The following is a 21,823-nucleotide window of genomic DNA, read 5'->3' as shown; positions in this document are numbered from 1 at the left end:
TTTTCTCTCCAAAAGCAGAGAGAATATGTACTTGTCTCACCCTTTTCCTTTGAATTTCCTTAGAATATTTCCTTAGAATATTCTCTTGGTTCTGTGCCTCCCTTATACATGGGATCTCGGTGCCTCTCTTGCCTCCTCCCTCTAAATTCCTTCATTTTTCAGGCTTCTGCTTCATCTCCACCTGCAGCTGCATGGTCCATTTTCTTTAATTCTCTTTTCTCACTGTCACTCGACCACTTTAAAGTCATCCTCCAGTTGCCAGAACCTTTCACTAAAGCATACTGAACTTGTGTTGTAGGCCTTTTAATGCACCTTTGATTGTTTAAAATATAGTATACATTTGCCTTTGAAAATCAACATCTGTATATTTCATCTACTTGCAAAAGATACTTTGCAAATCCCTGCTTATGTTTGATCACATATAGCTGAGGTGGCTATTGTTTTCTAAGTTAACTCCTCTGAATGCATCATCATTGTTTTGGAAAGGGGGGATTTTATTACATTTTCTTTGAAAAAGGACACACTAAGGGGAATCTCTTTGAAGTAGAAAATCCAGTTGTTTTTTAAAAGTGGTTCTATAGGTTATGGAACAGTATCTGCTGAGTCCTAATGCAATTGTTTGAGATTTAATGAATATTCTAAATTAGTGTCTGGAATGCTTTATGTATGGGTTGAAGAGAAGAGACCATTGAAATCTTGGTTGGAGCAAGGATTTATGGGTGTATATGACACAGGGAGTTTATTACTGCCGCTATATCTGAGGTGGATACTTTCGGAAGCAGGATTTCTGGCCAATAGCTACATCACATATCCTGGCAAATATGCTTCCTTATTTTGTCTCTTTATTCTTCATTCCAAATGAATCTAAATTAATTGCATTTTTATTGATTTTTATTCATTTGGCTTAGGAGGGTCATCAGAAGGGGATCATTTTTATTTTAATCTTCATTTTGAGATGGGTCTCAAGGCCAGTTATAAAATAAAAGGCACCAGATTAGTGGCATTTGAGATCTCATTCTGAAGTCTTGAGTAGTAAACAGGAATTCAGAGGAAAGTGGCAGTCAGGGAGGTGTGCTCACTCTGCTGCTGTCTCTGTGAAGACAGCCACACAGCAACGGGGGCCTGCTCTAACTTCTGATATATCTCTCCTCCTAAAATTATGAGCAAATACATTTAATATCTCAAACTGCTTGGGCTTATCCAAACTTTTGTGGATTCTCTCCATTTTCTTTCTCTTGTTTTATTGGAACCTAGTTGGATAAAGGAAATAAAAAGTGATAGCAAGTGATTTTAAAACATGGGGGAGAGAGTATGTTAGTGAATATTAGACAAAGTATTACTGTTGAATGTAGGTGAAACAAGAGGAAAAGACTGGAAGAGTGCCTGGAGCATTTCAAGGAAAATAAAGATTCTCAAATAGTAAGTAGGAGACCAGAGAGGCCAGAGAAAACTCACCTTGCTGCTCTAAAGGCCTGAAGTGATAAAAGCGAAAGGGTGCGTACTTTGGCTGAGGAGAACCTGCCTATAGAAGAGAGAGGAAAAAGAATGGGATTGGATGTTAATACACAGAAAAAAAATGCATTGAAAACAACAGTATTTTTTTCTCTTCATTTTTAAGAATAACCCAAGTAGGAATTGACATTTCCAGTAAAGGTAAAAGGTAGGGAACATTAAGAGGGCCAGTGAAGATGTTTAAAATAGTGTCATCTAATTCTGTGATCATCTAGTTAGCATCTCAGCTGTAATGGAGTCCACCTTGGGTTGGCAACCCACACGCAGATTCTGAAATGAGGATTTGTGTGAATATTGGGAAGTTCCCTGGGGAAGACTGATAGGGGGGTTGAGAAGTGGAAACAGGATGAGAAGGAGGCTGAACAAGAGTATGGTAGGAAGCAAAATTACATAGAGGGGCACCCTTCAGTGGCTTTGGGAGCCAGCTCTGGTCACATTTCAGAGTGGCCCAATTAGGGGCGAGGAAGCTGCAGTATCTACACTTCTACAGCTGTGGTTCTCAACCCAGGGAACATTTAGCAATGTCTGGAGCCACGTTTGATTATCACATTGGAGTAGTGTGATATTGTTACCTGGTGGGTAGAGGATAGGGATGCTGCTAAGCATCCTACAACGCACAGGACAGCCCCCGCCCCCATAAATAAATATCTGGCCCCAAATATGCATAGTGGTAAGGCTGAGAAACCCTCATCTGTGCTGGTCAGTACTACCACCAGGATGGACACTTAGGGTCCCACAAAGCCTTTTTGGTAGTTTGAGGGCAGCAAGCACTGTTGGGAGTGAAAAACCGCCTAGAGTCCTTGGGCACAAAAATGACAAAGGTATTGTAAGGAACACAGGCCAAGCACCAACAGGATGTGTTACAGAATCCTGGAGATCCATGGACATCTTCACTTTAAACAATATGTCTGTCTTTTCCAATCTTATGAACTTCTCTATTCCAACAGTCATCTGATCTATTTTATTCATAACCGGGAATCCAGAAACAGAGAAGAGTATCATTGGGTTGGATACACAAGTTGAGCTACCTCCTTCAATGCCAGGGCAAAATGTTTTTTGACATTTCCTTTCTGGCTTAAATAATGAGCCGCATTTTCACTCATCTTTTGCTCTGAAGCCAGGCTAATATCTCCTGAAAGTATTCTAAATTGATACTCAGTAGCTTTCTAAGGTCATTTAAATTCCTAATGAAAAGTCACTCAAGGCCATAGTACAAAATAAATACATTGTTATTGATCATGCAATAAGGTATTAGGCTAATTTAATAAGGCTTCTCCCTGAGATGTACTTAATTCACCGCTCTAGTCATTTCTCAGCCATCAGAGATCCTGCTGTTTTCTCATGGCCTAGAAATGGTCATCCCTGATTTGTCCTCCTCCATGTTGCCACCTGGATATTCTGGGATGCCTCGTCCCTGTTAAACTTCTTTTTCCTGTCGGCAAAGTACAGTGACAGAAAAAGGATTCATTACTCTTGAAGTGACCCTTTCCACAATATCCTCTTTTTATCTCTTTAATCAGCAAAGTGGTGCTCTGAGGACTGGCAGGTTCACTGCCTCGAGGCACATTTATTACCGAGACACAAGCTGAATAATTGTGTATTTACCAACTTCAATTTAACCTCGCAACTTGGCTGTCTCTTGCGACAAGGTGAGAAATAAGACCAAGGTGCTCCTCTCCCTGTAGCTCATCAATAACTATTCTCTCTCCACCATAAGAATTTTCATTGCCACCTTTGCGTGCGTGAGTTACCCTGATTGTGCACATCGTTTTTATCTGCAGCAGAAAAAAAGCATCTGTTGCCTTGGTCAAAGCTTCAGTTAAGACTTCCTCAACTAAAAAAGAGGGCTGAGGAAGATAACCTTCCTTTCCTTCCTTCCAGGAAAATGCATGTCAGTGTGTAAGGGAAGAAGGAATTTACTTAGTATTTTTTTTTTTTAAGAGAAGAGATGGCCAACTGTATGCCCCAGGTCAATATTTTGTTTGTTTCACATGAAAAATATATTGAAAATTGTAGTAAAAGAGTGGTATTAAAAAACATGTATGCTCTTTGCCGTACCAGCTCCTAAAGAAATAATGGAAGTGTGCAGAGACATAACTATAGGTGGATTTATTCCAGCAATACTTCAAATTGAAAATAATAAAGGAAAATAAATGGAATGTCCCTGAATATATGATCACGGTGAATTCATACAGTGAAAGTTAAATGTACCTGTTAAAATGATAAGCTAAGTCCATGACTACTGACATGGAGAGGTGTCCATGATATATTGTTAAGTTTAAAAAAAGAATTTTAAAAAATTGCCTTTATGCACATTTTTCAATTGTGTAAAAGAAGTTTTTATTTGCACTAAAAATATGGATGGTTATTTACCAAACTGTTAGCAGAGGTTTTTTGTTTTGTTTTGTTTTGTTTTGTTTTGTTTTTTTTCCGACAGGCAGGATGACATTGGTACTCAACCAGGGACAATTCTTTTTGTGTGGAAATGTCCAGAGACCTGTTGTCACATCTGGCCTCTAGTGGGTAGAGACCAGGGATGCTATTGAACATTCTACCATGCACAGGATAGCCCTTAGTGTGCCAGTAATGCCAAGGTTTAGAAATCCAGGATTAGAGTGATTTAAACTTTATATTTTTATGCTCTTGGGGGTTGTAATTTTGGATAACAATCTTTCTTTCCTTTTATTTTAAACAAAATTAATAACATTTCCATTTGAGAAAAAAATTCCTGATATAATATAGTTCATTTCTTTGTAAATTTCGAATATAACATCAACTTATCTAACCTTTCTTTTTTTAAAATTTAATTTAATTTTTTTTTCAGTGTTTCAAAATTCATTGTTTATTCACCGCACCCAGTGCTCCGTGCAATATGTGCCCTCCATAATACCCACCACCTGGCTCATCCAACCCCCCACCAAAACCCTCAGTTTGTTTCTCAGAGTCCACAGTCTCTCATGGTTTGTCTCCCCCTCCAAACCCCCCCCCTTTTCTTTCTTTTTTTTTTTAAAGATTTTATTTGTTTGAGAGAGAGAGAGAGAACATGAGCGGGGCTGGGGGGAGCAGGGAGAACAGACTCAGCAGGGAGCTTGATGAGGGACTCAATACCAGGACCTGGAGGTCACAACCTGAGTTGAAGGCAGTTGCTTAACTGACTGAACCATCCAGGTGCCCCTTATGTAACCTTTTCTGAACTAACTCCTAGGTCGTTGTGAATTGTGGATATTGGCAGCAATAATAAAAATACGTGTCCTAAAACTTTGGGGGAGGTAAAGTGGAGACAAAGGAATTAAAGGAGAAGTTAATTGAACTACGGGTAAATGCCTTAATTCTTTTTTAAAGTATTATTTCACACAGCATATTTGTAATCTCCTTATCCATCTGCGGGCTATCTTCTTTGCTTATAGTTGCTATATGATCAGAAGATGCATATTGATTTAAATAACAGACAAAGATCCATATAGAAGACTGGTTATTGCAGCACTATTTATAATTTAAAAAATTAGAAACAACTTAACTGTATGTCAAAAGGGGAATGTTTAAGTAGATTTTGGTATGCTTATGAAATGGATTATTAGGCAATCATTAAGAAAGAGATGGACCTTTGTGTCCTGACATAGAATGAGGTCCACAACTTACTGTGAAAGGAAAAGAGTAAGCCGCGAACTAGTATGTCTAACATAACCCTCTTTTGAAAATATATACACATGTAAGGTGTATAGCTGTGTGTGTGTGTGTGTGTGTGTGTGTGTGTGTGTGTGTGTGTGTATGTGACTTGTCTGTTACAAATACAGAGAAAAATTCAGGAAGAATTCACAATAAACTTGTAAAAAGGGGTTACTAAGTCCCTAGAGTTAAAGGGGGAAATTATGGGTGATTTTAGTTTATTGTACTTTTAAACATGCATCATCCTGAAACCAGTGGCCCCTAGAAAAACAATTTGAATTGTTTTTTGGACAATATTTGCTGGTAAAAAAAATTAGGAGTCAAATATGTAAATTAACTATATAAACAAGTTTTCATTGAAACATAAACATTTATAAGTTATTAAAATATATTAGAAGGATGATATAGGGATTTAATAAATGTAGTGAATTGCATAATTCTTTCCTTTTTCTATCTAGGCATGACTAGTGGGTTGAGTTGCTTTTTCTTAGAGGAGACACTGGGCGTGCTTAGTGCTTACCCAGTGTTCACTAAGGGCTGGGTAGCCACTGTTGCAACACCTCCATTAAGTGAGTTCTGTTTTATTCCCATGATACAGCTGAGCAAACTGAGACACAGGGAGGTTAAGTAACTGGCTGAACAAGTGAGGAGGAGATCCAGGATTTAAATTTAAGCAGCCTGGTATAAGTTTATGAATCATCATGGTTGCAAAGTCCAGATTATCTAAAGCAAAACTAATGTGACAGGTCACAAACCGTGATAACTAAACTTTTTGCTGTCATCTCACAGAAACCAGACTGGAACATCATCGCAAACTCTCCTGCTTTAAGTAGCACTAGATCACCAGCATAGAAGTTCCCTTCCTAAACTCAGAAAGTTAAAGTACAATACATGAATCCTACAAACACTGTCACCTACCCAGTCCTGCTGTAGGTTTGTTTTAGGAAAAACTTTTATTCTTCGATTTGACCTGGTTGAGGGAGTCTTTAGCAGAACAGAGATAATCATGATGTAGAAAGACTGGAGTAGAGCCTCGCAGTATGAGGAGTTGAACCAGGAGAGCTCCGTCATCACCCCAATCAATATTCCTCCTTGTCAGCAACAACCCCAGACTGTCAGAGACATTTTTCCCTCTGAGTTCATTTCAGCATCAAAGTCCTAAATGATGCATAGAATTCTGCGGCTAGCCCTCTAGGCTCAAATGTTATAATCAGAGGCAGAGCAGGCGCCTTTCACTTCACAGTTTGGAGAGGAACCAGAGGCTAGGGGTCTTACTTTTTCTTTTTTAGAAGGGTAGCACAAACATACCTCTGAAAAGGCTTTCACAGTCCCCCACTGTGAGTAGAATTTCTGTGACTCTGAAGCTTCTAGGGGCAGACTATACAAAATACATTTTTTTTTTCCCCTCCACACTTCTGTTCTTCTAAGCTTGCCAGGAAGACTTAATAAAAGTCTGTAGGCGGTCATATGAACTGAATTGAAAAGAGGAGCTTAAAGATGGTTTATTGCTTGTTGACTATGGAATGGTCCTCAGCTTTCAAGAATACCATGTCAGTGTTTGTTTCCCACTTCCACAAATGTTGGCATTTCTGCATTTCCTCTTATATTTTGAGGAATATAATTAATGGAATTTGGTGAAAGCAAAGAGTAAGATGGTTAAATAGACAAAGAAAAATAGGCAAACCATTCTGCAGTACTGTTTGTTAACTTGATGCTTGCCAATTTGATAACTGATTGTGTTCTCCCCAAAATTCCTATGTTGAAGTCCTAAGTCCCAATGTGATGGTATTTAGAGATGAAGCCTTTGGGAAGTAATTAGGTTCAGAGGAGATCATGGGGGTGGGGCCCTCAAGATGGGATTATTGCCCTTATAGGAAGAGACACCAGAGCTCTCTCTCTCTCTCTGTCTTTTTTCTCTCTCTCTTTCCCAGTCTATTTGTATGCACTGAGGAAAGGCCATGTGAGGATAGAGTGAGAAGGCAGCTGTCTGTAACTCAAGGAAAGAGCCCTTATCATAACCTGACCCTGCTGAGACCTTGATATTGGACTTCAAGTCTCCAGAACTGTGATAAATAAATGCCTATTGTTTAAGACATCCACTCTGTGGTATTTTGTTATGGTAGCCTGAGCTGACAAAGACAGTGATTTGATCCTTCATGCATATTTCTGCCTATTGAATGAATTTTAACAAAACACTCTCCCGATTTGGCTAAGAAAGTTTTATTTTCTGTTCTAATAGACTGATTTAAAAACCAGCCTTGTACTGGTAGTGTCAGTATGACTATAAGTTTGTGGCCCAGTGTGAGAGTTTTAGATAGACAGTCATTACGACAATTATTCCTGATCTTGGCTCTCATTGTGTGTGTACTCTCCACTCACAAATGCACTTGTCGTTTACTGCACATTACCTTAGATATCTTATTGCATCTTAGTTTTTTGTCTCAGTTTGTGTGTTTATGTATTTTGACATACGTGACCATAGCAGTTTGCCTTTGATTGTCTAGAAAACTGGGACTTGCTGTTGTCTTTAATCAAAGCTTAGCAACACTGAAAAGTTGTTCTACAAAGAAACATTATAGCCCCAAATAATTTTGTCACTAGAGAATTAAACGTAAAGGAACTTTATACTCATAGGGTAAAGGAAAAAAAAAAGAACTAGAGAAGAGAAAAAAGATGGAATAGAAAACAAAAGCAATGAAGAAAGCAAAACAACAATGAAGAAAGAGTAAGAAATTCAGATACCTGATGCTTTAAAATGATCAACGAAATTGATAAACTTTTTAAAGAATTATTAAGAATAAAAGAATGCAAGCAGGAATATACAATGCTGTGAACAAGAGAGATGACATGAATACAGATACAGGTGCATTTAAAGTGTTATAAGAGAATACTGCATTCAGCTCTATGACAATAAATTTGAAAATCTACACACTTCCTAGGAAAATATAAATCACGAAAATTGATTCAATAGAGGTAGCACACTTGACTTGTCTGATAAATCTAGAAGATATTGGAAACTGAGTAAAGATCCAGCATAGGAAAAAACTACCAGGGAGTTGCAGCTGAGTTATATCTCACCTTAAAGAATAGATGGTACCTGTGTTACTTAACTTATTCCAAGCTGTAGAAAATATTGATAAGCCTAGTGAAACGTGTAAAGCCAGAATAAACTTAATTATCAAAATCTGATAGAGAGAATATGAAAGATGGCTATAGACCAATCTCTTGTAAAAATCTAGAAGAGAAACTTCCAAGTAAAATGTGAATAAATAGAATTTTGTATGGTTTATTTCCAGAAGGCAAGAATGGGTCAATATCAGAAAAATGTAATGTGTAATGCATTAAAAAAATGAAGAAAAATCCTATGCTGTAGGTAGATAACTGACAGGCATTTGATAAAATTACACACCAATTCTTTTTTTTTAATTTAATTTTATTTTTACAGTGTTGCAAGATTCATTGTTTATGCACCACACCCAGTGCTCCATGCAATACATGCCCTCCTTAATACCCACCACCAGCCTCACCCATCCCCCCACTCCTCTCCCTTCCAAAACCCTCAGTTTGTTTCTCAGGGTCCACAGTCTCTCATGGTTCATCTCCCCCTCCAATTTCCCCCAACTCACTTCTCCTCTTCATCTCCCAATGTCCTCCATGTTATTCCTTATGCTCCACAAGTAAGTGAAACCATATGATAATTGACTTTCTCTGTTTGACTTATTTCACTCAGCATAATCTCTTCCAGTCCTGTCCATGTTGATACAAAAGTTGGGTATTCATCCTTTCTGATGGAGGCATAATACTCCATAGTGTATATGGACCACATCTTCTTCATCCATTTCTCTGTTGAAGGGCATCTTGGCTCTTTCCACAGTTTGGCATTTGTGGCCATTGCTGCTGTGAACATTGGTGCACACTAATTCTTAATAAAAACACCGAGTAAAATAAGATTCATATGAAAGTACCTGCAATAAAGACTACTTTTAAAAAGCAACAATTATTCTGGGGTGCCTGGGTGGCTCAGTGGGTTAAAGCCTCTGTCTTAGGCTCAGATCATGGTCTCAGGGTCCTGGATCCAGCCCCGCATCAGTCTCTCTGCTAAGCAGAGAGCCTGCTTCCCCCGCCTCTCTCTCTGTCTGCCTCTCTGCCTACTTGTGATCTCGGTCTGTCAAATAAATAAATAAAAATCTTTTTTAAAAAAAGCAACAATTATTCTAAACATTAAAACTTCTTCGATTAAAATTAACAGCTAGAGATAATGGCCATCACTCTTACACAATACAATCATGGAGAGTCTAGGTAAAGCAGTAAGAGAAGAAGACTAAAATAATTGCTTTAAACACTAAAAATAGAACATTAAACATTAAAAAAATTAAGGAACTAACTCTTTTTGTTAATATAAATATATACACAGAGGATCCAAGGAACTCACATACTTGGATTAATAAGATAATTTTGTAAGTTTGCTGTATATAAGATAAATTTACAAAATTTAATAGTTTTTCTCTACACTAAAAATTAAAACCTAGGGCACCTGGGTGGCTCAGTGGGTTAAAGCCTCTGCCTTCAGCTCAGGTCATGATCCCAGGGTCCTGGGATTGAGCCCCACATAGAGGTCTCTGCTCAGCAGGGAGCCTGTTTCCCTTCCTCTCTCTCTGCCTGCCTCTCTGCCTACCTATGATCTCTGTCTGTCAAATAAATAAATAAAATAAAAAAAAAAATGAAAACGTAGAAAGGGAAATGGGAAAATATTTTACTTATAATAGTAACAAAAGCAATAAATTTTCAGGAAATAAATTCAACAAATAAGGCCAGGACCTATATTAAATAGACCCTAAAGAAATTATGGACGGATACAAAACAAGATCTGAACAAACTGAAAAATGTGTCTTGTACATGGTTGGGAAAGTTAATATCATACATTCCAATTCTCGTCAAATTGACATATTTATTTAGTGGAACTCCACTGAATATCATAGCAGATTTTCTGTGAGGTATGAGAATTGTATATAAAATTGTTTGAAATTTTATGTGAAAGAATAAATTAATGAGAATAGATAAGTAAAGTTAAAAAATAAAAAAAATATAATGGAATAATGAGAAGGAGTAATGTTAATAGCTCTTAGAATATACTACAAATCAGTCTAATCAGTAGAATATGATCATAGGAATAGACAAAAATATCTGTGGAACACATTGGAAATAAAGATATAGATATAACTATATATGAAAATATAATATATACTTAATGTCTTAAAAGTGAAATGTTTAATAGATAATGCTAGCTGAACTAGTATCCTTCTGGAATAAAATTGTGTTGAATTCTTTCTTGTGCCATAGATAAAAATAAATTCCTAATGAATTAAAGAAATAAATGCAAAACATAAAATAGTAAAGATCCTTTAAGAAAATCTAAGGAATACAGAATTCCCACTCAGAATGGTTATTTAGCTAACAACTTAGCCATAATGGTTCTTCAAATGATATACCATTTTCTGGATGGCTTTCTCACTCAAAATATACCAAATAAATGGACTATAAGAAGTGATATTTTAATATTTTGGTTTCAGGCAAAGACATACCAATTACTTAAAACAGTAGTTTTCAGTCAGAGAGAGCATTTATATAATAAATTTGAATTGTCGGTCTTGTTTGGGTAAACCCAAAATATTTTCCTTTGTATACATTCATCAAAGGAGAGGGATCAGGAGGTAATACTTTCTACATATTTTCAATATGTATGTGAACATGTACATATTTCCAGTATGTATATGGCAAGCGCATACTATTCCTACATTTTTGAAATGTTTCCTTTTTATTCTTATCTAAAGGCATTTTTCTGGACAATTTGAACATAAGGTAATCATGAATCTCCCAAAAGTTTTAAAAATTGGTAAAGACAATAAGAAAGAAAAAGGAGGGGCGCCTGAGTGGCTCAGTGGGTTAAGCCTCTGCCTTCAGCTCAGGTCATGATCTCAGGGTACTGGGATCGAGCCCCACATAGGGCTCTCTGTTCAGCAGGGAGCCTGCTTCCCCCCTCTCTCTGCCTGTCTCTCTGCCTACTTGTGATCTTTCTCTCTGTCAAATAAATAAATAAAATCCTAAAGAAAAAGGAAATTTTATTAAAAAAAAAGAAAGAAAGAAAGAAAAAGGAAAAAGCAGAGTCCAAAACGTACATGGCATTTTATTTGTGAACTGTATTTGCTTTCCAGTTGTTGTTTATTACTTATGTACACTTGCTTTCACTGTTTAATTAGCACAGTTTTTAATCTGTGAAAATTATTTGGGTATCTCCTGAGTTGTGATGAAATGAACCATAATTTTTCTTCTTAAAATTAGTGGAAATATGTTTTTATTGTGGTAAAAAACACATAATGTGAAATCTACTCTCCTGATAAAGTTTTAAGTGTATAGTACAATCTTATTAACTATATTCACATTGTTGTGCAGCCGACTTCTAGAACTTTTTAATTTTCCTTGACTGAAACACCATACCCTTTGAACAGTACTCCCCAATTCCTCCTGCCTCCAGCTCCTGAAAACCTCCATTCTACCCTCTTCCTCTAGGAGTTGAAATATTTTTAATATTTTTAAGTTAATTGCTCTTTATCTGGTGGCAGGATTTTAAAACAAATTTAAGTTTGTAAAGTAAGAAACAGGCTTATATGTACAATAAAATTAGGGTAGAAGGTAAAGTAGAACAATGTTCTTAATATTAACTGTAAATTCAGAAGTTAGAAAAGAAAAGTGGGACATATTTGCCAATTTAAAGTTTATGTTTAGAAAAGATACCATACCCATGGACAAAGGATTGACTTTATGACAATATTTGCAACATAGATGACAAAGGGCTGTCATCTATAATATATAAAGAACTTTCATAAGTTTACAAGTGAAAGGACTAGCCATACAGCAACAACAAATGGGCAGAAATCAAAGTATACTATTTATAGAGAAGCCAGTTCAAATGGTCAACAAACATAAACAAATGTGCTTAAATTCAGCAGCAGAGAGGAAGATACCAATTAGAGTAAACATGAGCTATGCCATACACCTATCCCAATGACAAAAGTTTAGAAAGTGAAACCCAGTGCTGGAGAGCATTTGGGGAAAAGTTTCTCTCTTATATTGTTGAAACTGTGAATCATGATATCTTTTAGGAAAATAACTATTAAAAAGACAATCATAATAAATAAAATCTAAAAATAAATAAATAAATAAAAAGACAATCGTTTTTTCAACATTCACTCTTAGAATCTATCCCACGTAAATAAAAGCACCAGTATGAAAGGGTATGTGTCCAATATTTATATTAACTCATTGTGTATTCAGCAAAAGTTAAAAACCAAGGAAGTGACTATAAATAGGGAAACTTGAATTTTCACACCCACACCGTTAATGTTACAGAGCCTGTGTTGAATTTAAAGCTATATTAGTTGACCTGAAGAAATTTCCACATTCATTGTGGAATGAAAAAAAACCATGATGTGAAAGAATGTCCGTGATGCAGTCTCATTTTTTGTTTGTAAAGCCATAACCTTTGTGTTTATGTAACAACGTGTGTGCATGAATATATATGTAGGTATATGTGCATTTATACATGTTTGTGTATGATTAAGTATACATGGAGAAAAATACAGGTGGACATATTCTAAGTACTTAACGTAGGTTAATTCATAACAGGGCTAAGAGGGATGTAATTTGTGATGAGAGAAGGAAAAGAGATGGAAAAGGAGGAGCAAAAATAAAAAATATAGATTGTGCTTTTCAAAAGTGCCTGTGGTGTCCAGCAGGATGCCTCCAGCTGTAGTTAGCAGACAGTGCTGACTTAACTGGCTTACACAATGACTCTATCTGTTCTTTCCTATAACAAGAAGTATTGAAATAGGGTAGACCAAGTTTGATTAATTCCAGGGATAAATTATATTATTAAGGAAACATACTGTTTGTCTTTCTATTCTGTCATCCCAACATATTGGCTATGTTCTTGTCTACCTCTCCCCCAAACTCCAGGTATCACAGGTAGTCACAGTTATGTCCATGCTTTATGTTTATTTTTAGAAATGAAGAAACTTATCCCGGAAGCCTGCCCCTATGTCAGCAACCAGCAGGGGCTATGGAATGTCCAGTACTAGTTTTATTGACCAGATTTACCCTTAGGCTTTGGATGGGAACCTTGTTTCTGAAGGCTGGGCACCTAAATAAAACTATGTTTCTCTTTGCAAGGAAGTGGAGAGAAATGGCTGTTAGGCAAGCGATAGTGCTGCTGTATAGAGCTTAATGCAGTATGTATTGATATTAGAAATATATGTGCTTGTATACTGTATGAAGATATCCATACAATTAAATTTCAAAAAGAAAGCATATGTCCTCGTTGAGAAAAAAAATCACAACAGTAGTTCAATGTGTAATTTTAGAAGTGCAGTACAAGGGCCTCTTTCTGGAGCTTTCAAATTTCAACCCAAATAGAAGAAATTTGCTAGAGAACAAGAAACTCCACCACTGTGAGAAATAATTCTACAATGTTTTTGTGTCACTTAAGTATTTAAGAGGTTAACCTTTTGCTCCACCCCTAAGCAAGCCATTAATCTTCAAGCAATACAGATTTTTTTTTCTTTGTTTCCCCCTTTTTAAATTTGCTTAAGGAAAACTTGGTAGAGTCTCAACCACCCCTATGCAATGTGCAGGATTATGCTTTGTGACCCTATTGTGTTGACTTTTAAGATAAGAGCTCTTAAGGATTTTTAAACCATCAAGCAGTATCCGTCAGAACAAATAAATGAAAGATTGTTCTATTCTTTTCAGGCAGGATAAATTCTGTGACCTATCTTTTCTGTGACCTACAAGGCTTTAGGAGAAGAGCTTCCAGAGTTTTATTGGCAATGCCACTATTAGAAGGACTTCCCTCTCTCTTGCGAGCTCTTTGGGGGTCAGTCTTAAAGCAAGCATTAAGTGAATGGCTAATGGAATTAAGGGTATAATAATAGAAGGATATAGTGAGACAATTGTATTAACAAGAAATAAATCATGTTGAATGTAAGGTAAGTGTTTTTTAATTGATTGATGGGAAGGATGCTCCACAGGTTTTGTTGGGGACTAACAGCCATTTACCTCCCCATCTATTGTAAAAAGTCAAAATGCAGGAAAAAAAGATAAGAAAATTATGCAGTGGGAAGATAAATTATTCAGAGAGGATGGCCTTTTTTGTGCTGACATCACTAATGTGAAAAGGCATTAAATCTTTGACACTAGCTTCATTCCTTAGGAGCTATGGGGCTAACGCAAGGTTTGTAGACATAAAAACTGAAATGTCTGCTCCTAAAGCTTTCTTCTGTGCCATGAACAGCTTCCAAGGTGACTGGATACCTGAAGAAATAGCTGGTTCTCTGCTTTCCAAGTTGAATAACAATCTTACACTTTAAAAGTTATCCTCTTGTCTACATTATTATTTTTCATCTAGTCTTCAGAGCTTACATGCCCTAATATCAAGGATCTAGGACATTTTAAAGTACTATTGTATAGAGAAAAACTTAATGCTGAATTTTAAAACTAAAATGCTTTGTATTTTACTCTCACAGTTACCAAGTCCCCTCTTTTTGAATTTAGCTCCTCTTATATCCTACATAATCCTCTTTCTTCTTTCTCTGCAGCCATTCTTACTACTTAGTTACTCGGACAGCTCCTTTCAGACCAGCAATACTGTACAGACTTTTTCCTGTAAGTCAGATGTGAGGGAAAGTAGGTAGATTCAATCTATGTGTGTTATGCTTCTTGTTACAACTACTTTAAGACTTGCTTTAAATCTTCCCTGTTCCTTTATCATGATTTTTCTACTGCCTTTAGTTACTTTATTAACTAGGTTTATAAATAGTAATCCAGGAAACTTTCTTCATAATGTTAGAAACAGCAAATAATGCATAACAACAATGAAAACTGGCTTTTATCAATATCTCCAAATTTTGCCAGTTCTGGGTTTTTAGAGATATTTGTAAGATTTTAGAGATAATTGTAAATTATTTGGTCTTCCCCCCCACCCCTTCTTCTTTTTCTGCTGTTGGAAGGGAGTAGGGCTGGCAATTACTGGATACCTGCTATGAGCTAGGCACCATATTAAGCATTTCACATACATTATTTATATTTATTCTTTATAGCCATTCTTTGCAGTAACTATTAACATCATTTCACCAATAAGGAAATCAAGGCTTAGGGCGATTAAGTACTTTCTCCAAGCTCACATTGCTCATTAGTGGTAAGGGGTAGTATTGCTATTGAGTGGAAGGTCTAAGAACCTCCAGAGATTCTTCCAAATATAACTGTCATATGTTGGGTTCTCTGAAGTAGATGTAAGAAGAAGTTTGGAGTGCAAAGTATTTACTAGGGTGAAAGGAAAGGAGAGAAAGTAGGATGGGGCACAGGAAGTAGTCAAACCCCAATGTTAGTCCTGTAACACTTTGGATAACCCAGTGAGGAAATTCTGAGCAAACATCCCATCTGAGCATCCTGCAAGGGGCTGAAATCTCTCACCTTGCTCAGTCAGGCTGCTCCTCGAAGGACATGACCTGCTGCAAGGAGGCTTGAAAAGCTCCAGGAAAGACCTGATTAAGAGGCAGCAAGTCCTTCCCAGAAAGATCCGGACAGCACATCTCTGTGTCTATCTTAAAAATAACTTCATGCTTTCTATATTGGACAGTACAAAATGGACTAGTAAAATGGTTTCTTTTGTCATTGTTTTTGATTGTGTTATCCAGTGGGATAGGGGATATATGATGGGTGAATTTGGATAAAGAATGTAAGCTTGGATTCTTTGTTAATAAGGTTGTACTCTGCATGGACCCTTACCTTATTTTCTCCTCAAAGAGTTGGACAGATTTATTCATTTTGTATCCAAAGACCAATGACTGTTCCAACTATACTTCCTAATGTCTATTTCTTTCCATGGCAAAGATCAAGTTGACTGACTTTACCTTTGTTTGGCATCACTTACTCTTCTACATTCTTTGAACACTCAATCTTCTTCTTGGCTGGCTCAGTTCTCTCTATCTTATATATTTACTGATCTATAAGTTAGTGTATAGTTTTTGCTCAGTTGCCTTTCATTCCCGTTACACATTTTAGCCAATAAGAACATTAATTTTAAAATATCTAGTGTGTTCTCCCTACTTTTTATGTATAGTGGCCTATGTATAAAATAAGCCCATTTATCTAGTTGTTTAGAAATATTTCATTATGAATTTGTCTTCAGTGTACCTTCCTATTAATTTCCCTTCAGCCAACATTTTGACCAGGTTAACATGACAGGATCATCACAGTTTATTCTATTGATATCTTTTTGTGAAATAAGGCAGGACTCGTACTTCAGGTTGCAAGTTCTTTAGGTTTCACCACTTGCTCAACCTGAGATACTATTTATAATTGCTTTCTAGAAATTTGATTGGTTTTATTGGTTTTCCAGCCCACTGTGAAAGTAAATACAGGAAACTTCATTTAAAGTGGAGTGGGGAGCCTTTAAGGGGAGCTCTGACATTCATACCACTCATTGCAGACTGCATAACCCAGCAGGAAGAAGGAAGGTAATATCGACAAGGGAGGGCACTTTTTACATAGGATTTATCTCCTGGCTTTAAGAAAAGGAAAGAAGATCCCACACTGTCCTACCAACAAGGGCTGGATCCGAGGACCCTGGGATCATGACCTGAGCTGAAGGCAGATGCTTGATGACTGAACCACCCAGGCGCCCCTCAAACTCTTATTCTTAATAAGGGTAATAAGAGTTCTTAATAAGAGTTAACAAAATAAACTTTTGTTCAGAACAACCTACACATATTTTCTCCTATAACCTAATAAAAACTGACCTCTCATTTGTCTCTTTAGGTTTGCCTATGGTTTGCCATAGCTTGCTTGTCCTGAATTGCAATTCCTTTGTTATTCCCAGACACATTCAAATTTTTTTTTACTCAAATAAAATTGCTCTTTTGTTTAAAGTTAACATCATCAACCTATTTACCATTACTGATTTTGTGGTCGGTGTTCTTATCTAAACTATCCACCAAGTTTACATAAAGTTTTTTATTTCCCTGCCACAGTTCTTTTAACACTAATAATCACAATTCCTGTCTTGCTAATTCAACATTCTTTCTTAAGAGTATATACTTTCTCTCTCATGTTTTCTTGGAATATACTTGTGTTGGGAAGATTGGCAACCTCCCCTCCCCTCCCAGCTCCATCATAGTTAAATTCTAAATGAAATGGATGTGATCATCCTGATCCATTCCCAGGGTAACAAATGACCTTTATGACTAATGTAGTACTATATGATTATGGTAGGATTTAAGTAAACAGGGAAAGAAATTAAAACTCTTTTACATAATAATGAGAGAACACTGATTCTAAAGGTAGAATTGATTTTTTGCTTGTGGAGGAAAGGTTCATTTCTGTTTGGGCTTAGACCAGTGTAGTTCAACATTCATATTACTGGCATTTTGAGCAAGATAATTTTTTACTGGGGAGCAGGGCTCTCCTGTACATTGTAGGATGTTTAGCAACATCTTTGGCCTGTACTGCAAGATGCCAGCTGCAAACCACCCTCTCCGCCAAGTGGGACAACCACAAATGTCTCCAGATATTGTCACATGTCCCTGAGAAACAAGATTGCCCTAGATTGAAAACCACTGGCATAGACTACTTCTCAGAGATGGTGGTTAGGGGAGAGGTAAAAAGGAAAGGTTGTCGAATGATTTGTGAAAAGAACTTAGGGAAGGGAAGGAAGGCCCCAGTCTGGAGTAAGGTGCATTGTCCATAGAGAATTTTCCTTCTCTCATAAAAGTCTAAGTCTTAAGGTACCATCATTTGGAAATTCAAATGAAAGTTCAAGTGTACTAGAACTTTAATCTCTACTCTCCTGTGCTGTAATTATTTTCTGAAATTTCCTTAACATTTCAATGAAGGTATTTGATGCATTTTCCTGAATGGGTAGCACAAGGTCTTGGAAACAATGAATGCAAATCTGAGGAGGGATTCATGGGTTCCATTAGGGAGGGGGCCCCAATCCTAAAGCAGTCAACTATGATCAAAGGAGGTTGCTCTTTGTATCATACGAGTTTCTGTTGCAGCCATATGGCTGAGAAAAAATTTCAGCAGTTCCTGGAATAATTATAATATTTCCTTAAATTTATTGGGTGCTTACTATACACCAGATACCATATTAACTATTTTAACTGTATGATTTCATTTATTTCTCAACTATATTTTGAGGAAGGTACTGTTTTTAATTGCTCAATATTACTGAGAGAAAACAAACTCAGAGTTAGTAGACATTTTGTCTTGTTATTTAGGCAGGATATGATAGAACTGAGTGAGACAACTTGGCACTATAGCCAATGATCTAGGCTCCTTTCCAGAAGGTGATGGAGTGGTGCTGGGCAGAACATTCCATTAGAGTCCATTACACTTACAGACCCATAGTCCTAGGTTATACTAGAAGTCCAGCATTATCTCAAATACAATGATAAATTCCAAAGAGGGCTAATCATTGAATACTTAAAAAAAAATCATTATTAATGGAATTCATATGCATATATTAGATATTATATCTTTGACTTAAAAAGCTAAATACAATTATAGGTATTTGGTTATATGTATCTTGTTATATGTTATTTTGTATAAAATAGCATCTTAATATTATAATGGAAATACTGTCATTATCTCCTACCAGATAAGGTTCCTTGAGATATTACTTGCACCTTTCACATATGTTTCTAGTCTTAGAGCCAACTGACAGGCTGTTGATCTAACATATAGCCATTTCTCCACTCTTCCATTCTCCATATTCCATCACCAACATCTGCCTTCAATTTGACTGTAGTCTATGAATCCTTGTTTTCTAGTATCCCAAGGAGAGGTTAAGTCAACTCCTGAGAGTTGAAATGGTGATACGAATTTAATCTCAGGAGTGGGACTGGGACCAGAGCCTTGGGAAATGTGGAAATGTCAAACAGCAGAAGTCAAAAAAGCATTAGGAGGAAATAAGAGAAGAATGAGATAAAGAACAGAGGCCAGGGATCAAGTAAGAGACCAAAATGTGCTGTGATCTCAGTAGTCAAAGTTTCTGATTTTCACCATCATAATAAAAAATAAGACAGGGCCTAGGAGTCAAGGATCAAATTATTTGAAGTTACTACAAATAGTTTGGAAGTGGCTGATCCTGGTTATAATGCTAGGTAAGGAAGCAAAAGAAGCCATGAAGGGAAATGGTGGACTGGGAGAAATATAATTGTGTATGGCAAGATAAGAGATAGAAAATCAGGAGCATTGGGTGTGGTGCAAAAACAATGAATACTGTTACACTGAAAAAAAAAAATTAAAAAAAAAAGAGAGAGAGAGAGAGATAGAAAATCAGGATGTTGAGAGCAGGAGGAGGGCATTCCAAATATTAGATGTTGGATGTGGAACAAAATTATCCCTGTATCACATTGTTGCCAAATGGTGGTAAACCACCCCCCCCTTTTTTTTAACAAGAGGAGAAGTACTGGCAGCAGTTACGATTCGGGTTCTTAGACCCATCTCCTAATATTCAGTGTTGTTCTTTCTTTTTCCTCAGAAGCCTTGATGATACAAATTATTTCTTTTTTTTTAAATTTTATTTTTTCATTGAACAAGATTCATTGTTTATGCGCCACACCCAGTGCTCCATGCAATACATGGCCTCCTTAATATCCACCGCCAGGCTCACCCGTTCCCCCAACCCCCTCTCCTCCAAAACCCTCAGTGTGTTTCTCAGAGTCCATAGTTTCTCATGGTTGGTCTCCCCCTCTGAATCCCCCACTTCATTTTTCCCTTCCTTCTCCTAATGTCCTTTGTGCTATTCCTTATGTTCCACATATAAGTGAAATCATATGATAATTGTATTTCTCTGCTTGACTTACCTCACTTAGCATAATCCCTTCCAGTTCTCATGTCAATGCAAATGTTGGGTATTCATCCTTTCTACTGGCTGAGAAATATTCCGTTCTATATATGGACCACATCTTCTTTATCCATTTGTCTGTTGAAGGCTGTCTTGGCTCCTTCCATAGTTTGGCTATTATGGACATTGCTGCTATGAACATTGGGATACATGTGCCCCTTCTTTTCACTACATCTATATCTTTGGGGTAAATACCTAGTAGTGCAATTTCAGGGTCATAGGGTAGCTCTGTTTTTAACTTTTTGAGGAACTTCCATACTGTTTTCCAAAGTGGCTGTACCAACTTACATTCCCACCAACAGTTAAGAGAGTTCCCCTTTCGCCACATCTTATCCAACAGTTGTTGTTTCCTGCCTTGTCAATTCTTGCCATTCTAACTGGTGTAAGGTGGTATCTCATTGTGGTTTTGATTTGAATATCCTGATGGCTAATGATGTTGGACATTTCTTCATGTGTTTCTTAGGCTATCCTAGATCTAACCCAACAAACTGGTAGGCATGAATCTGTAGGACAATGTTAAGACAAAACTTCTCAGTGCCGTCAAAAGGTTTGAAAACTTCATGTCTACATCCCTGAAAATTGTTTACTTAAGTTTTATATACCCTTTGGCTTCTTTTTCTTCTAGGGAGTCATTCATTATTATAGGTCAATCTGGTGTCAATCTAGTGACATCTCAAAATCTGTTGCATGAAATTGACTGTAGCAGTTCTTAATTTTTCTGATCATTTCATAGTATCATTTCCTGTGAATTACTTTAGCTTTGTTATTAAATAAGGATTTCAGAATGTCAGTACAATTTTGCCCTGGGTAAGCTCTGAGGTAGTGTTCTTAGTTCTCCTTTGAGATGACTCTCTTTACATCTTTTAAGATACTTCTAATTTACAGAATCATTTACTGTCTAGAGGTCTTGAATTGTCAGACATAATATTTCTACAGTCAATTCTAACCCCCAAATTTTGCTTTTAGCAAAAGAAAGATTTGGTGCAAAAAGTTGAATATAGATGGTGGCACTCTAAGCTCAAGTGATGCTGTCTTTTTTTTTTTTTTTTAATGGAGGAGCTATGTGCAATCTTACAAGAATGTTTTAATATTTAATATACAAGAACTGTAATTTTTCATGGGTAATTGAAGCTAAATCTGAAGCATTAAGAAATTAACCACAAAAGACTGAATCTTTCAAATGAAAGATAATGTCTACTGTTGAGTAGGGCTTTGTTTTGATTAATGCAAAGATGGGAGTAGAAGTGGGGGGAGGTTCCCTGACTCTTCATATGTTTCCAAATGAGGTTTTGTGTTATCTAATATCTGCAAGAATCAGTTTATTGAGCTATGGGCTCATGGAATAAAGAAATTGGATTTATATGATGAGCTGGTAAATCTACTGCCTGACTATTATAACTAGAGAATTTATACGTTTATTTTTTTCCTTTACTACTAGGTGGAGAATTCTGGGTACTGGTTAGAATCAGACTTTAGAACTAGCCTGCCTGGTTATGGCCTTGGCTAGGTTTTCTTTTCTGTGATTCAGTTTTTTAATCTGTACAATGGAGATGATGATGATAATACTAATATTCCTATGTAGTTGTGAGGATTAAATATATTAATAAATTCAGAACACTTCATCTCTGGCACAAAATAATAGCTAAAAAATCATACCTATTTATTTTTTTCTGGCATCTGAAT

Source organism: Enhydra lutris, unplaced genomic scaffold (assembly GCF_002288905.1).
Source record: "Enhydra lutris kenyoni isolate GAN:26980312 unplaced genomic scaffold, ASM228890v2 scaffoldscaffold3, whole genome shotgun sequence".
Classification (NCBI taxonomy): Eukaryota; Metazoa; Chordata; class Mammalia; order Carnivora; family Mustelidae; genus Enhydra; species Enhydra lutris.
The sequence above is the reverse complement of the archived record's forward strand: the minus strand, read 5'-3'. Positions refer to the sequence as shown.